At 38.6% G+C, this 16925-nt stretch overlaps 1 long non-coding RNA gene and 1 other non-coding gene across 2 annotated transcripts in view; both read right to left on the bottom strand.

Moving 5' to 3' along the window:
• Window positions 1-1670: 1670 nt before the first annotated feature.
• The window catches only part of LOC145512677 (uncharacterized), a 16478-nt gene continuing 1223 nt past the window's right edge, over window positions 1671-16925 (bottom strand). Inside the window, exons 2-5 of the long non-coding RNA XR_014058684.1 lie at window positions 9447-9619; window positions 6165-6237; window positions 4574-4684; window positions 1671-3322 (exon numbers count right to left, since the gene is read on the bottom strand). This is a non-coding gene — a long non-coding RNA (uncharacterized LOC145512677). The remainder of the gene's footprint in view (window positions 3323-4573; window positions 4685-6164; window positions 6238-9446; window positions 9620-16925) is intronic.
• Window positions 3608-3755, bottom strand: LOC145516005 (small nucleolar RNA SNORA79). Its single transcript, XR_014061190.1, has one exon. It is a non-coding gene; the product is annotated as a small nucleolar RNA SNORA79 (small nucleolar RNA).

Here is a 16925-nt window from a genome sequence, read left to right as displayed (position 1 = left end):
TTTCCACTGTTTCCCCATCTATCTGCCATGAAGTGATGGGACTGGACGCCATGATCTTAGTTTTCTGAATGTTGAGTTTTAAGCCAACTTTTTCACTCTCCTCTTTCACTTTCATCAAGAGGCTCTTTAGTTCTTCTTCACTTTCTGCCATAAGGGTGGTGTCATCTGCATATCTGAGGTTATTGATATTTCTCCCGGCAATCTTGATTCCAGCTTGTGCTTCTTCCAGCCCAGCGTTTCTCATGATGTACTCTGCATATAAGTTAAATAAGCAGGGTGACAATATACAGCCTTGACACACTCCTTTTCCTGTTTGGAACCAGTCTGTTGTTCCATGTCCAGTTCTAACTGTTGCTTCCTGACCTGCATACCGGTTTCTCAAGAGGCAGGTCGGGTGGTCTGGTATTCCCATCTCCTTCAGAATTTTCCACAGTTTACTGTGATGTGACACTAGTATAAATTAGTAACAGAAACAATCCAATAAATCAGCAACACAACAGGGACACTAAGCCCTGCAAACCCCCTTACAGGTTGTGAATCTATATACTAAACCTTTCTCCTTCAACAAAAACCTACCCTGATTAAACAACTTGCTCTAGTTTTTTGTCTATCTGTAACTGGTTCACTGTAAGCAAGGTCATCTTGGCCTTTGTATACTTTTCCTAAAATGTCTTCTGAGAGTTCAAAATAGAAATTCAATCTAGTGGTACAAAATAGGTTTGAGGAAAATCAGGTGTTCATATGTAAACCATGTAATCCCTAACATGTTTTGGTTATCTGAGCCTTTTGTGCATTTACTGGTTTTAACTATGCCAAATGTAGAAATATTAAAGTACAATAAAAAGGTACAATCTCATGTCAAGTTATAAAACACAAAGCATTCACATTTTACCAGTACCTAACTTTATGATTCTAGCCAAGTTACCTTTGTGCTACAATATGATCCCTTCTGCTTCTTCAATTTCATTGATTCCCTAAAGCTTGGTGTAACCCACATACCATTTTTAAAGTCAGATTCCAACCCATTTGGCTAAAAGCCTATGTGAATTGTGTATGCATATATATATATATATACAGATAGATATACCTACACACACACACACACACACACACACACACACACACATTTGGGGGGGTGGGGGACATGTTTTGGCAGATAGGAAAAAATGGGGGGAGCTACAAAGTCTTAATATCCCACTAGTCTGAAATACCAGGAATTGACTTAACCTGTTTCTTGGTGGCATGTGTCCTGTTCTCTCGTGGCACAGTAAAACCCTTCCGTGGCTCATTTCTAAGGTGCTCCTGAGGATGAAACCACTGAAATCAATCAAGGCTGGGATACAGAGACCTAACCACCAAAAAGAGCATTTTAAAATATTGGTTTTTCGAACTAATGGTTCCTGGGAGGAAGGGATAGTTATGGACTTTAGGAAGGTCATGTACATAGTGCTACATTTTAAATGGATAACCAACAAAGACTATTGTATAGCACATGGAACTCTGTTCAATGTTATGTGCCAGTCTGTATGGGAGGGAGTTTGGGGGAAAAAAGATACATGTGTATGTATGGCTGAGTCCCTTCGCTGTTCACCTGAAACTACCACAGCATTGTTAATCGGCTATACCCCAATACAAAATGCTTTTGGTGTTAAATGAATAAATAAATAAAATGCTAAAAAATAGACAGGCTTTTATTATTAAATATTAAGCATATAAGAAAATGTGTGGAGAATGACCATCACTCAATCTAATAAACCCAAACTTTTCTCAAGTTTGATGTTTTTTAATGAGGTAACAAGTTACAGATACTCAATCCATTTTCCTCTTACCTCTCCAGAGATAAACAAGCCAGATTTGGGGGTTTATCATTCTCATGCAGGTTTATAATATGTATATACATCAAACTTTGTTTTCATGTTCTCAAACTACTAAATCTCACACAATACATATCAGTTGGCCATTTTTAAGTCTTTTTTTTTGAGGTGTAAAGTTAATACACATACCTTATGTTAATTCATTTTAACAGCCAAATTCTATAAACCACAATTTATTTATTCATTCTTCTAATGGACATTGGTTCCAGGCTTTTACAACTAAAAATATTTTACTGCAATAAACTTTCTGTGCCCATTTCCTTGAGTATACATGTCAAGAATTCCTATAGAATACCCAAAGACTGGGTATAATCATCTACAAAAAAAAATGATGTTGCCAAACCTTCTCCAAAGTAATAAATTAATTTCACTGCTACCAGCAACTACAGCCTTGGCAACATGTTTAAGTGTCAGAGTTCGTTTGTTCTGTTTCGATTTTCACCCATCTGATGGCAGTGAAATGGAATCTCAGTGTTGTTTTAATGTAAAGTTATTTTATTAGTAGTTAGATTTTATTAATAATAGCATCTTTTCATGTGAATGACTACTCAGGGATCCTCATCTATGAATTTCCCATTCATATCCTTTGGTCATTTTCTTGATTTAAATGGAGCCTTTGTCAGTTACATGGCATGCAAACTTAAGTTTGAATTTTAGTGTATACAAATTTATTAGTCTTTTCTTTTGCCTTATGGGTAATCCAATGTCACAGTGCCATATTCTTTGCTTTTATATAGGCTTGAAGTTTTGCTTTCAATTTACAGATCTTTAATCCATTCTTCCTAACATAAAAAGTCTGGATAAACTCTGACAGCACAATTTGTGCTTTCATTATCATATACCATTTAACTGGTGCTTTAACATGAAGTTTGATTTTGATCTGTTTAGATATTTTAAGTACTTACTGGCTATATTATGTACCACATTTCTCTAAGAGCTTCAGAAATAATAATCTTCCTATTATGTTTGAATCTGAGATAGTCAGCATCATCTACTCTAAATCTAATTTGATATTTATATTTGCTTTAACAGAAGAATCTTAATCTAAAGAATAGGTTTCATATTATAACAGAAGTTATTATTAAGACTCACTGCTATCCAGGTAGTTTATCAAGTCAAAATTTAAGTCCCAAATATTCCATGTAATCTTGTTGAAATGCCATTAAAATGGTTGTCATTTTCAGAGATTCAAAAAAAACAAAATTCTATGGAGATTTTTAATTAACTTCAAGTATTTCTTGAGTATCTATTCTGGGTCAGGCATTACAGATAAGTTATCCTGCTTTCATGGAGTTTACAATCTAGCAAAGAATCAAAGAATGATAGAAGAAAATAATTTACTCTTTCTTTTACTGCCTCTTAAATTTTTGCAAGTTGATTCTTATAAATCATTTCTGGTGAGAAAAGTCAGTGTCCATCTTTAATTTGAAGAATCATCCACCTTCATGCTGCAGAGAAAAAGATATTTTTAATACTTCCCTGAAAGGTGAATAACTATTCAATAGAAAATTGAGTAAACCATTTAAAATTTAAACATGAATGACTTCAGAGTATGTTTCAATAACTCCTAGAATCAACTGACTAGAGCGCTTCCTTTCATAGTCCTAGATCAGTGCTATTCAAATCTGTCGCAATCAGGGGGTTCTCTATATATTAGATCCTCATGTTTTATAATTAATGGAGTTTTTTAATCCCAAGTATAATTCTTAATCTAGAATCACCACCTGCTTCGCAATTGTTTGACTCCGCAAAAATCAGAAGGCACTAACGGACAGCCAACCCATCCCCATGGTGCCCTGAGTGAAGACAAGTCAGTTTAGATATATGATGGACTAAAATCCCACTACTTAAGGCTCGAAGCAGTGAGAGGAACAGCCATCAAAGATTATCTCCAATCACTTCAATAAATGTTTTAAGAAACATCACTATCACTTCTAAATTTTTAAAGAGTCAATCGAGAACTAGAAGAACCATTAAGTATCAACTGGTCTAGCTAGTAGACAGACAAAAAGAGGAATTAGATGATAAATAAATTAGTGTCAAAAAGAAGATTAATTAAGAAAATGTTATTGAAACAATGATATTGGGATATACACTATAGGCCTTATTACCGTACTTTGCCTAACTCTAGAACTAAATTAGACTCTGTGTGCTAAAGGTAAAGATAATAAGCCATAGCCCAACTGCCAGAAAGATGCACATAAGCAATAAAAACAAGGAATTTCTCATAATTATCATGCATATGTTAGAAATTGCTAGATAGTACAAAGTCTAAGATAAATATACACATGGACTCCAGTGATAAAATAGCTAACATCTATTGAGCACTTACCATATGTTAATAATGTTCTAAGCCCCACACATTTATTATCTAATTTAGTCTTCTAAGTCAAGTATGATTCCTTTGAGTCAGGTACTATTATTATCACCTTCTAAGATATAAAGACCCTAAGACTATGAGATATTAAGAAATTTGCCAGTGTTACATAGCTGCTTAAGTGATAGAGAGTGGGTTTGAACCAAGTCTTATTTCAGAAGCCATGTAAAGCTACTACGCTATGCCACCTTTCAACATCTTTAGTTGACTTTTTAAAAAATAAAATCTGTAGCACCTTAAAAGCTAGCCATGAAGTCACTAAGCTGAGTTTTCACAGATTCATATGTATGTCAAAGCTTCTCAATTTCAACATAAGCCTTACCATAAAACAAAAATTCTATTATTATCTACTGTATATCCAGGATTACAGCTCCCAAGAGTTCCAGGCTGGGCAAGAAGTGAGACTCCAGTCTAGTTTCCTGAAATTTCATTTCTGCAAAAGACACAACCGAAAGCTAAAAAATTATTTCAAGTGCTGATGTTACTTTGAACATTGCTTTTAAATATATGTATTTCCTATATTTCACATTCATATGTTGCCCCATTCTCTGCTGAAACTTGCAAGTACAAGAATACAAGCCTGTCCTATCTGCTGCTGCTGCTGCTGAGTCGCGTCAGTCGTGTCCGACTCTGTGCGACCCCATAGACGGCAGCCCACCAGGCTCCGCCGTCCCTGGGATTCTCCAGGCAAGAACACCGGAGTGGAATGCCATTTCCTTCTCCAATGCATGAAAGTGAAAAGTGAAAGTGAAGTCGCTCAGTCGTGTCCGACTCTTAGCGACCCCATGGACTGCAGCCTACCAGGCTCCTCCGTCCATGGGATTTTCCAGGCAAGAGTACTGGAGTGGGGTGCCATTGCCTTCTCTGCTGTCCTATCTAGGCTGCTTTAAATAACTTTAAATTATAGATGAATGTAACAAAGTCAGAGAATATTGGTTAACAAGATCATCCATAAAACACAATTCTAAAGACAATAATCCCTAGAATATATCCTTTCAAATGATTTCTCAAGTAAACATAAGCACATAAAAATGTTTAAGCAGAAAAAGGATCATACATATTGCTCTGTAACTTGTTTTTAAATTAATATATCATGAATACTCTTCCATTTCAAGAAAGATAAACTGGTATCATAATTTTTAGTGATTACATAGTATTGCATTTTATTATCTTGATTTTAAAATTGATTTAACCAACTCTGGAGTTCTCTTAATCTTATGTATAAACTAACAAAATAGTGACTCGTTTAACACTGTCAAGTTAAGTGGTTAACAGAATTATACCAGTTATCAGTGTTTTTTCTGTAGTGTTTGAATTTTTAGATTAAGGATTCTTGACCCAAGTTCTATCTCAAAGAGATACAACAAAAGCTCAAAGCTCAACCAAGTATTGTAGTAGCAAACTCATAGTTCAAAGATTTAAGAATTACCTAACATCATGGGCTAGATCCCAGTAAGAATTTCAAGAAATAGAATTCAATTCCAAGTGTTTGCGCTAGCTATAGTCTGCTTAGAGCATGTGTTCAATCAGGGCAATAAGGACTTCCCTGGCAGTCCAATGGTTAAGACTCCACTCTACCAATGCAGGCAGCATGGGTTCAACCCCTGGTCTGGGAACTAAGATCCCACATGCCACACGTACAGTCAAATAAAAAATAAATAAGTAAAATAATCAGGGCAATCAGCTGAAACATAGGCTTAACATGTATTTCATCATGGCAAACTGCAAATGACTAACTGCTGAAGAACAAACCACCACGAGGTCCTCATCCCCAAACCAGGGAAACTCTCTTAAGGTTAGCACTAAGCCCCTTCAACTACCAAATTTCAACCACTAACAAAACTGAATCTCCAAACTTGTGGGGTGGTTAGAAATTCAAATGAGGTAAAAATGAAGGTTTTCTTTACACTTACTTCTGGTATCATATGAACAGCTTCTCTCTAGGAATGAAGTTGAACTACAGGATCTACCAAGTATCTGGCATCTCTGGAGAATAAAAAATTGAATAATAAACAAATATACAAAGGTTATGACTACAAGACTTGAATGCACACCAGCCTACTCCACACCAAGTCACACCCATAAAGCCTCAAGGCAAATCAACTCAAAGAAAACTATTCATTTTTTATTTGTATCTCCATTCAGCAATATAAATGGACCCATCTATTTTGGAGAACGTCGTCAAATGCCCAAACTCATTATCAGACTAGGGCAAGACTTCTGTACAAGCTCTGCTATTTGTATAAATTTAAAAGTTTGGGTAAAACTATACAGTAAGTCTAACCAATCTCTGAAAGGTTACATTAATAAAAGTCAACAGTATAAAAAGAGAATAGGTATGCAAATAGAAGAAGCCCCGGTCATGGCCGCAACCAAAGTATGGCAGCAAGGGGAACAAATTCAGGGAGATGGATCATAAATGGTATGAGTTACTGCCAGTCTCTCCAAGTTCACAGGGTATGTAATTACAGAAAACACTTGTAACCACAGGGTGACCACAATCATTGAGTTCACAAAATCCTTTAAAGAAAAAAAATTTTTTTAAATGGAAGGGGCTAAGAACTGGTAGGGCTTCCCTGAAAGCTCAGTTGGTAAAGAATCCGCCTGCAATGCAGGAGATCCCAGTTCAATTCCTGGGCTGGGAAGATCCGCTGGAGAAGGGATAGGCTACCTATTCTTGCACTTCCCTTGTGGCTCAGCCGGTGAAGAATCTGCCTGCAATGTGGGAGACCTGGGTTCAATCCCTGGGTTGGGAAGATCCCCTGGAGAAGGGAAAGGCTACCCATTCCAATATTCTGGCCTGGAAAATTCCATGGACTGTATAGTCCATGAGGTGGCAAAGAGTCAGACACAACTGACCGACTTTCACTTTCAAGAACTGGTTAAGTGTCAGGTAAATGAGAAGGCAATCTAAAATAGTTAGGTTTTTTTTCCCCCAAAGTATGTTTCAATTTCATCTGAGCCAGTGTCAGTTATATTTAACCTCTACTTCTGTTAAAGTATTTATCACAATAAACTAAAGAAAACCTTCCCTTGACGTAGCAAAATTGAATTAGCATCATTTGGAGCACAAGTTGGCCAAGAGATGGCAGTATAAGAAAGAAGCTTCAATTTGTTCTTCCAGAGGTTGAGTGTAATCTGAATTTTTAGGTGAAACAGACTAGACACAAAGCTCATCTGGTAAGCAACCTTTATATTATTCCCTACTCTTCACTTAATTACTAAGTAAAATTTCTATTATATTTAATGATCATATAAAATTATTAACTAATATTACAACTATATTTTTTTCATGTTCCTTTTCATGTAGCAATGGGGAAATTTAAAACTCCATAATCTCAAATACAACCTAGCTAGAAAGACAACGCATGAGAAAATTAATGTCCATGGTAAGTACTAAACAAGTCGGAGAGAGCCAAGTTATATTTAGAAGAACCATTGGCCAAGGAAGGCTTCATGAAGAAAAAATAGTAGGTCTTGAATGAGTCTCAAAATTGCACTTAGAAGGGTATTTGGTATGTATCTGAAAGTTGCTAAGAGAGTAATCTCGAAAGTTCTCATCACAAGAAGAAAAAATTTTTAACTAGATGTGGTGATGGATCTTAACTAGATGTATTGTAGTAATCATATCCTAATATCAATATATACAAATACTGAATCATTATGTTGTACACCTGAAACTAATATAATGTAACACATGAATTATATCTCTAAAAGAAAAACTGCACTGTCAATAGTTAACACCTATTACAGCCTAAATTTAAATTAAACTAAACTAAAAATTAAATTCTTCAGCTACATTTTAATTGCTCAGTAACCTCATATGGCTGATAGCTATCGAACTATACAAATATGGAACATTCAAGTTCTGTTGAAGAGCAGTGCCTTAAACAGTGGGTATGACTAAAAGTAAGCTGACAAAAAAGGAAGTAGTAATTATCATTCTTAAAGTCCTACCTATAATCTGTCAAGAACTACTGAAATCATTTCAAACTTTACAACAGAAGTTTTTTTCCCATATTTATAAGGAAATTTTGTGGCTCAGAGAAGTTAAATAAATTTCCTAAGTCCACCTAGCTATTAAGACCTAGGATATGAGCCCAATTCTGTCAAAATTCCATATTTTCACTTCACTATGCCCCTTACTACCTGAACTAAGAAGCAGAACTGCAAACGACAGTTTGCTTTAAAACATATTAAGAGTGGCATACTGGGAAAAAAAAGAATAGCATACTGGCTCAGTAGGTCAGAAAGAAACAGACCCACTCATTTTGTTTCCTGTGGCAATAACTTCTTCAAAGGACAAAAGGTACATTTTATATGTGAACAGATGATGCATAAGGCTTGATATAAACCACAAATTTTTAAGTAACTCAGAGATATAATCAAAGTTTTGTTTTACTTGTTCTTGTCCTATACTTGAATAGTGCTTTAATTATTCCAAATGTTTTGGATATCAGCAACATGTGAGATTAACTAAGGGAACATAGGAAGCAAGACACTGCAAAATTTCACCATGTCTTATTGTAAGAGTTTTAACATTGTCCACCTCAAAAGTCCACGTCCAAGTACTTCTTATGGGAAAAATAATTATACATTTAAACGTATATCTTGCCTATTTGTCTCATGTCACAAAAACAAAACCTAGATTGCAAAGGGCCTGGTCTTTGTTTCCATGGCATGTAGCACAAAGCCTAGCACACAGATTCTGAGAGCGTATGATGCCTTTCCCGATGTGTGATGCTCCGTGCAGGATTTTAGTTCTGCTTCATAAAGTGTCATTCCACCACATGAAGACCACTGTACATTTCCTGAGTTACTTAGGGAGCTAAAGTAAACATTTTGTAAATATCCCATAGGCACTCAATGACCCACTCATTTTGCTTCCTGTGGAAATAAGTTCTTCAAAGGACAAAAGATACGTTTTACATGTGAACAGATGATTCATGAGGCTTGATACAAAACACAAATTGATAATACTGAACTTGCTGATGCTTCCGTTTTAAGGTTATACCATCACTCAGTTTTGCTCAGTTCCATTCCAATTTACTCAGTGCCTACTGTGTATCCCACACTATGGGATACAATGAGAATTCAAGGAACCTCCTGTCTTTTTTAGATAGAAAAGACACTTACACATGTAAAACAGAGAAAACTTTAAGGCATCATATCTTAGTCAAAGTTCAAGTACTTGCCTCTATGGTCCCATTAGCCTTTAACCATTCCTACTGAGAATGTCCAAATCAAAGCCTCCTTAATTTTTAGGGGTCTGCAGATGTTATAGAGGTTTTCACACTGCCGCTTCTGGGCTAGCACATGTGGTGCTGAAGACCTAGGCTTTCCTTTCTCAGTGGATTCCATCTTCAACCTGAAGCAAAAGGAAAACAATACAAAACTTTGTATATGAAGTAAACGTTAAACTAATTGCTTGGCAGAGTCATCTTTTAGTGACAGCTCTCTAAGGCTGTACTATCAGAACAGACTCTCAAGTTTTATTTCCCACTTACTGTCAGTTATTTTAGCTAAAAATTCCCATTATTTTAACCTCTCAGTGCAGGAGGAATCTCTGATTTTCTTGAAGAGATCTCTAGTCTTTTCCATTCTATTGTTTTCCTCTATTTCTTTGCATTCATCACTGAGGAAGGCTTTCTTATCTCTCCTTGCTATTCTTTGGAATTCTGCATTCAGATGCTTATATCTTTCCTTTTCTCCTTTGCCTTTGAGCTATTTCAAAACCTAAAAGGTGATGCTGTTAAAGTGCTGCACTCCATATACCAGCAAATTTGGAAAACTCAGCAGTGGCCACAGGACTGGAAAAGGTCAGTTTTCATTCCAATCCCTAAGAAAGGCCAGAATGCTCCAACTATTGTACAATTGCACTCATCTCACACACTAGCAAAGTAATGCTCAAAATTCTCTAAGCCAGGTTTCAACACTACATGAACCATGAGCTTCCAGATGTTCAAGCTGGATTTAGAAAAGGCAGAGGAACCAGAGATCAAATTGCCAACATCCGTTGGATCATCAAAAAAGCAAGAGAGTTCCAGAAAAACATCTACTTCTGCTTTATTGACTATGCCAAAGCCTTTGACTGTGTCGATCACAACAAACTCTGGAAGATTCTTAAAGAGATGGGAATACCAGACCACCTGACCTGTCTCCTGACAAATCTGTATGCAGGTCAGGAAGCAACAGTTAGAACTGGACATGGAACAACAGACTGGTTCCAAATCGGGAAAGGAGTACGTCAAGGCTATATATTGTCACCCTGCTTATTTAACTTATATGCAGAGTACATCATGAGAAATGCTGGGCTGAATGAAGCACAAGCTGGAATCAAGATTGCCAGGAGAAATATCAATAGCCTCAGATACGCAGATGATACCTTACGGCAGAAAGTGAAAAAGAAATAAAGAGCCTCTTTATGAAAGTGAAACAGGAAGGTGAAAAAGTTGACTTAAAACTCAACATTCGGAAAACTAAGATCATGGCATCTGGTCTCATCAATTCATGGCAAATAGATGGGGAAACAATGGAAATGGTTAGAGACTTTATTTTTTGGGACTCCAAAATCACTGCAGATGGTGACTGCAGTCATGAAATTAAAAGATGCTTGCTCCTTGTTAGAAAAGCTATGACCAACCTAGATAGCATATTAAAAAGCAGAGACATTACTTTGCTGACAAAGGTCCATCTAGTCAAAGCTATGGTTTTTCCAGTGTCATGTATGGATATGGGAGTTGGACTAGAAAGAAAGCTGAGTGCTGAAGAATTGATGCTTTTGAACTGTGGTGTTGGAGGAGACTCTTGAGAGTCCCTTGGACTTCATGGAGATCCAACCACTCCATCCTAAAGGAAATCAGTCCTGAATATTCATTGGATGGGCTGATGCTGAAGCTGAAGCTCCAATATTTTGGCCACCTGAAGAGAAGAACTGACTCATTAGAAAAGACCCTGATGCTGGGCAAGATTGAAGGCAGGAGGAGAAGGGGACGACAGGATAATATGGTTGGATGGCATCACCAATTCAATAGACAAGAGTTTGAGCAAGCTCCGGGAGTTGGTGATGGACAGGGAAACCCGGCATGCTGCAATCCAGGGGGTCGCAAAGCATCGGACACAACTGAGTGACTGAACTGAACTGCAGGAGGAATCCACTCAGAGCATATATGAAATAAAAGTGGGAAGATCAGAAACACTGACTAATCATGCAGTTCATCCTAAGAGAACACTATTTCACCCAATCCTAGTCCCGTTGCTGGTAGAGCAAAACAAAAATGAAATAAAAAAATATAGTACCTGAGGGCTTTGGGTCAAAACAGCAGGAAGGAATAACTTCATATTTTATCTATTTCATAATACCCTGCCTTAGAATTTATAAAGCACTGTTCTTATAGTAACTCATTTTGCAAGTACTATGTTATCTGTTCCATTTTATAGGTATACAAACAAGGTTTAAACAAGTGGTAGGCAACTTAGCTTAATGGTTAAGACAATGAAATTGGACACAGCTAGATTTGAATCCCAGCTCCATTTGTTGTGACCTGGGGCAAGTTATGCAACTTCTCTAAGCCTCAGATTTCCTTTCCTTAAAATGAGGACAAACACCACCTACCTCTTAGAACTGCTGTGAAGATTAAATTATGTAAAATAGATATAAAATAAGATAAAGCATATCTCCACTGAAAACTAATTTTTCTCCCACTCAACAAAATCTCTAACTGAAAAACTAGTTGTTTCACAAAACATGATCTGGGACTTTTAAGAGTTTTTAAAATAAATAGTTTTGGAGGAATTCACAAAGTCTTCCTCTCTTATTTTGCCTGTTTACTAACACCCAAAAAAGATGTCCTTTTCATTACAGGGGACTGGAATGCAAAAGTAGGAAGTCAAGAAACACCTGGCGTAACAGGCAAGTTTGGCCTTGGAGTACAGAATGAAGCAGGGCAAAGGCTAATAGAGTTTTGCCACGAGAACGCACTGGTAATAGCAAACACCCTATTCCAACAACACAAGAGAAGACTCTACACGTGGACATCACCAGATGGTCAACACCGAAATCAGATTGATTATATTCTTTGCAGCCAAAGATGGAGAAGCTCTATACAGTCAGCAAAAACAAGACCAGGAGCAGACTGTGGCTCAGATCATGAACTGCTTATTGCCAAATTCAGACTTAAATTGAAGAAAGTAGGGAAAACCACTAGTCCATTCAGGTATGACCTAGATCAAATCCCTTATGAGTATAGAGTGGAAGTGACAAATAGATTTAAGGGACTAGACCTGATAGACAGAGTGCCTGATGAACTATGGACAGAGGTTTGTGACATTGTACAGGAGACAGGGATCAAGAAAATCCCCATGGAAAAGAAATGCAAAAAAGCAAAATGGCTGTCTGAGGAGGCCTTACAGATAGCTGGGAAGAGAAGAGAAGCGAAAAGCAAAGGAGAAAAGGAAAGATATTCCCATCTGAATGCAGAGTTCCAAAGAATAGCAAGGAGAGATAAGAAAGCCTTCCTCAGTGATCAGAGCAAACAAATAGAGGAAAACAATAGACTGGGAAAGACTAGAGATCTCTTCAAGAAGATTAGAGATACCAAAGGAACATTTCATGCAAAGATAGGCTCGATAAAGGACAGAAATGGTATGGACCTAACAGAAGCAGAAGATATTAAGAAGAGGTGGCAAGAATATACAGAGTGAAGTCGCTCAGTCGTGTCCAACTCTTTGCAACCCCATGGACTGTAGCTTACCACGCTCCTCCATCCATGGGATTTTCCAGGCAAGAGTACTGGAGTGGGTTGCCATTTCCTTCTCCAGAGGATCTTCCCAACCCAGGGATCGAACCTGGGTCTCCCACATTGTAGGCAGATGCTTTACCACCCGAGCCACCGGGGAAGTCCAGAATATACAGAAGAACTGTACAAAAAAGATCTTCACGACCCAGATAATCACGATGGTGTGATCACTCACCTAGAGCCAGACATCCTGGAATGTGAAGTCAAGTAGGCCTTAGAAAGCATCACTACGAACAAAGCTAGTGGAGGTGATGGAATTCCAGTTGAGCTATTTCAAATCCTCAAAGGTGATGCTGTGAAAGTGCTGCACTCGATATGCCAGCAAATTTGGAAAACTCAGCAGTGGCCACAGGACTGGAAAAGGTCAATTTTCATTCCAATCCCAAAGAAAGGCAATGCCAAAGAATGCTCAAACTACCACACAATTGCACTCATCTCACATACTAGTAAAGTAATGCTCAAAATTCTCCAAGCCAGGCTTCAGCAATATGTGAACCGTGAACTTCCAGATGTTCAAGCTGGTTTTAGAAAAGGCAGAGGAACCAGAGATCAAATTGCCAATATCTGCTGGATCATCGAAAAATCAAGAGAGTTCCAGAAAAACATCTATTTCTGTTTTATTGACTATGCCAAAGCCTTTGACTGTGTGGATCACAATAAACTGTGGAAAATTCTGAAAGAGATGGGAATACCAGACCATCTGACCTGTCTCTTGAGAAACCTGTATGCAGGTCAGGAAGCAACAGTTAGAACTGGACATGGAACAACAGACTGGTTCCAAATAGGAAAAGGAGTCCGTCAAGGCTGTATATTGTCACCCTGCTTATTTAACTTATATGCAGAGTACATCATGAGAAACGCTGGGCTGGAAGAAACACAAGCTGGAATCAAGATTGCCAGGAGAAATATCAATAACCTCAGATATGTGGATGACACCACCCTTATGGCAGAAAGTGAAGAAGAACTAAAGAGCCTCTTGATGAAGGTGAAAGAGGAGAGTGAAAAAGTTGGCTTAAGGCTCAACGTTCAGAAAACTAAGATCATGGCATCCAGTCCCATCACTTCATGGGAAATAGATGGGGAAACAGTGGAAACAGTGTCAGACTTTATTTTTTTGGGCTCCAGAATCACTGCTGATGGTGACTGCAGCCATGAAATTAAAAGACGCTTACTTCTTGGAAGGAAGGTTATGGCCAACCTAGATAGCATATATAAAAGCAGGGACATTACTTTGCCAACAAAAGTCCGTCTAGTCAAGGCTATGGTTTTTCCAGTGGCCATGTATGGATGTGAAAGTTGGATGGTGAAGAAAGCTGAGCGCCGAAGAATTGATGCTTTTGAACTGTGGTGTTGGAGAAGACTCTTGAGAGTCCCTTGGACTGCAAGGAGATCCAATCAATCCATCCTAAAGGAGATCAATCCTGGGTGTTCATTGGAGGGTCTGATGTTGAAGCTGAAACTCCAATACTTTGCCCACCTCATGGGAAGGGTTGACTCATTGGAAAAGACCCTAGTGCTGGGTAGGATTGGGGGCGGGAGGAGAAGGGGACGACAGAGGATGAGATGGCTGGATGGCATCACCGACTCGATGGACATGGGTTTGGGTAGACTCCGGGAGTTGGCGATGGACAGAGAGGCCTGGCGTGCTGCAATTCATGGGGTTGCAAAGAGTCGGACATGACTGAGCGACTGAACTGAACTGAACTGAACAGTCCCCAATACATTTCCATTTTTCCTAACAATGCTAAAATACAAGTTTACTCGCTCAACACCTTCTACCTGTAAGGATAACTCATATATTATATTAATGTATATTACTCAAGGTCAATGGGCAAAACTTTTTAGGAGAAAAATAATACCCAAAATATATTTATTGCTTATTTCTAGAAGGTATGTAACATTTATTATACATCCACTAGTCCCTGGATTTCGTATACTTTGATCTTCAAAAGCTAAGCCTCAGAATGGTTCACTGACTCACCTAAGATCACTGGAGAAGTAAACTGTGGTGTTGGAATTTCATTTAGGCTTGCACTAAGCTAAGGTCCTCATCTTTTTCAGTACACTGCTTTTGAGGGCACCATCACCACAGTGCTGACATTAAAATTGGGAGCTCCTCCTGAAGCTTGTTGGAGAAGGCAATGGCACCCCACTCCAGTACTCTTGTCTGGAAACTCCCATGGATGGAGGAGCCTCGTAGGCTGCAGTCCATGGGGTCGCTAAGAGTCGGACACGACTGAGCGACTTCACTTTCACTTTTCACTCTCATGCATTGGAGAAGGAAATGGCAACCCACTCCAGTGTTCTTGCCTGGAGAATCCCAGGGACGGGGGAGCCTGGTGGGCTGCAGTCTATGGGGTCGCACAGAGTCAGACACGACTGAAGCGACTTAGCAGCAGCCGCCTGGAAGCTCGTTAAAATCATCTGACTTCAGAGTTTGCAGTGTACTCCCAACAAGAAAGATGAACTGCTCTGAGCAAAGACCAGGGCAAAAACAACATCCAATGCAGCTCACACAAACCCAGTAAAAACCTGAGCCCTACAGACACAGGAGAATTAAAGCTGACTGGTCTAAACTCCTCTTCCAAGATCTACCCTCTCACTGAAAGACAGAAGTCAAAACAGCATTGAGAAAATAACAGTACCTTTTCCCCCAAGCAAAATGAATTCAGGCATTTTGCAGAAACACTATGTACATGAAGTAGAGTCAACTGTTCCTAGACTGTTTCTGTACTCTGTCTCAGAAAAGGAAGGCAGACCGGGTCCTGCAGAGGCCCACGTGGAAACAAGCCAGGCAGATCATTTCACTACCTTCCTCCAATTTCCACACAGAAGAAATTAATCGGTTAGTAGCTCACATACACTCCAAGGCTAGCTGGAAATTAAGGCTGCCACAAGGATACAGTGGCTCAAGCTGAAGAGAAATTCAAAACAATTAGGAATCAAAATTAAATGCACACTCACCAGCCCACCACCAAAATGAAAAGAGAGAAAGTGGAGAGACAGGAAGTGACTTTGAGAAGTGACCTCAGAGCCTGATTGGCTAATGATGATTCCCTCCCTCCTTTACCTTAAAAGTGCCGGAAAGATGCAACCTGCCCCCCACCCCCACCCCCTTCAGGTACCTGTCTCTTTAAGGACCAAAGATGCTACTTGCACTGTTCTTAGATTAAACTTTTTAAACCAAGCTTCCTTTTGAGTTAATACACTTAGCACGGACTAATTCAAGATATTTACACGTATTCTAGTTTAGATGGACCTACTCCAATTTTCATTCTTTTGGGTTAGTAGTCTAGATCTTGGAGAAGGAAATGGCAACCCACTCCAGTGTTCTTGCCTGGAGAATCCCAGGGACGGGGGAGCCTGGTGGGCTGCCGTCTATGGGGTCTCACAGAGTCGGACACGACTGAAGCGACTTAGCAGTCTAGATCTGCTCAAGTTAGAACTTACCATCAGGGAAATATTCAAGTTAACAAGCTTAGTAAGAAAGATACTGGAAAAAGACAGTCACCTGCAATCCAAGGAAAAAGGCCTTAGAGAAACCAATGCTGCCAAAACCTTTATCTTGGGCTTCTAGCCTTCAAATTTTTGAGAAAACAAATTTTTCTTGTTTGAGCAATCCAGTCTGTAGTTTTTAGGAATGGCAGCCCTAGCAAACCGATACACTGCAACTTTGAATAAATTACTCACATTTTTCTAGAGTTCAATTTTCTCGACTGTAAAATACAGACAATAATACCTACCTGACAACAGGGTTGTTGTGAGAATTAAATATATGTAAAGCTCATAGCATTGTTGATGTTGTTTGGTCGCTAACTAGTGTCTGACTCTTTTGTGACACCCCCCACCCCCGCCATGGGCTGTAGCCTGCCAGGC

This window comes from Giraffa tippelskirchi, chromosome 7, assembly GCF_054371585.1.
Source record: "Giraffa tippelskirchi isolate mGirTip1 chromosome 7, T2T-mGirTip1v1.2.pri, whole genome shotgun sequence".
NCBI lineage: Eukaryota > Metazoa > Chordata > Mammalia > Artiodactyla > Giraffidae > Giraffa > Giraffa tippelskirchi.
Note: the sequence above shows the minus strand (reverse complement) of the source record. Positions and strands in the feature narration are given on the sequence as shown.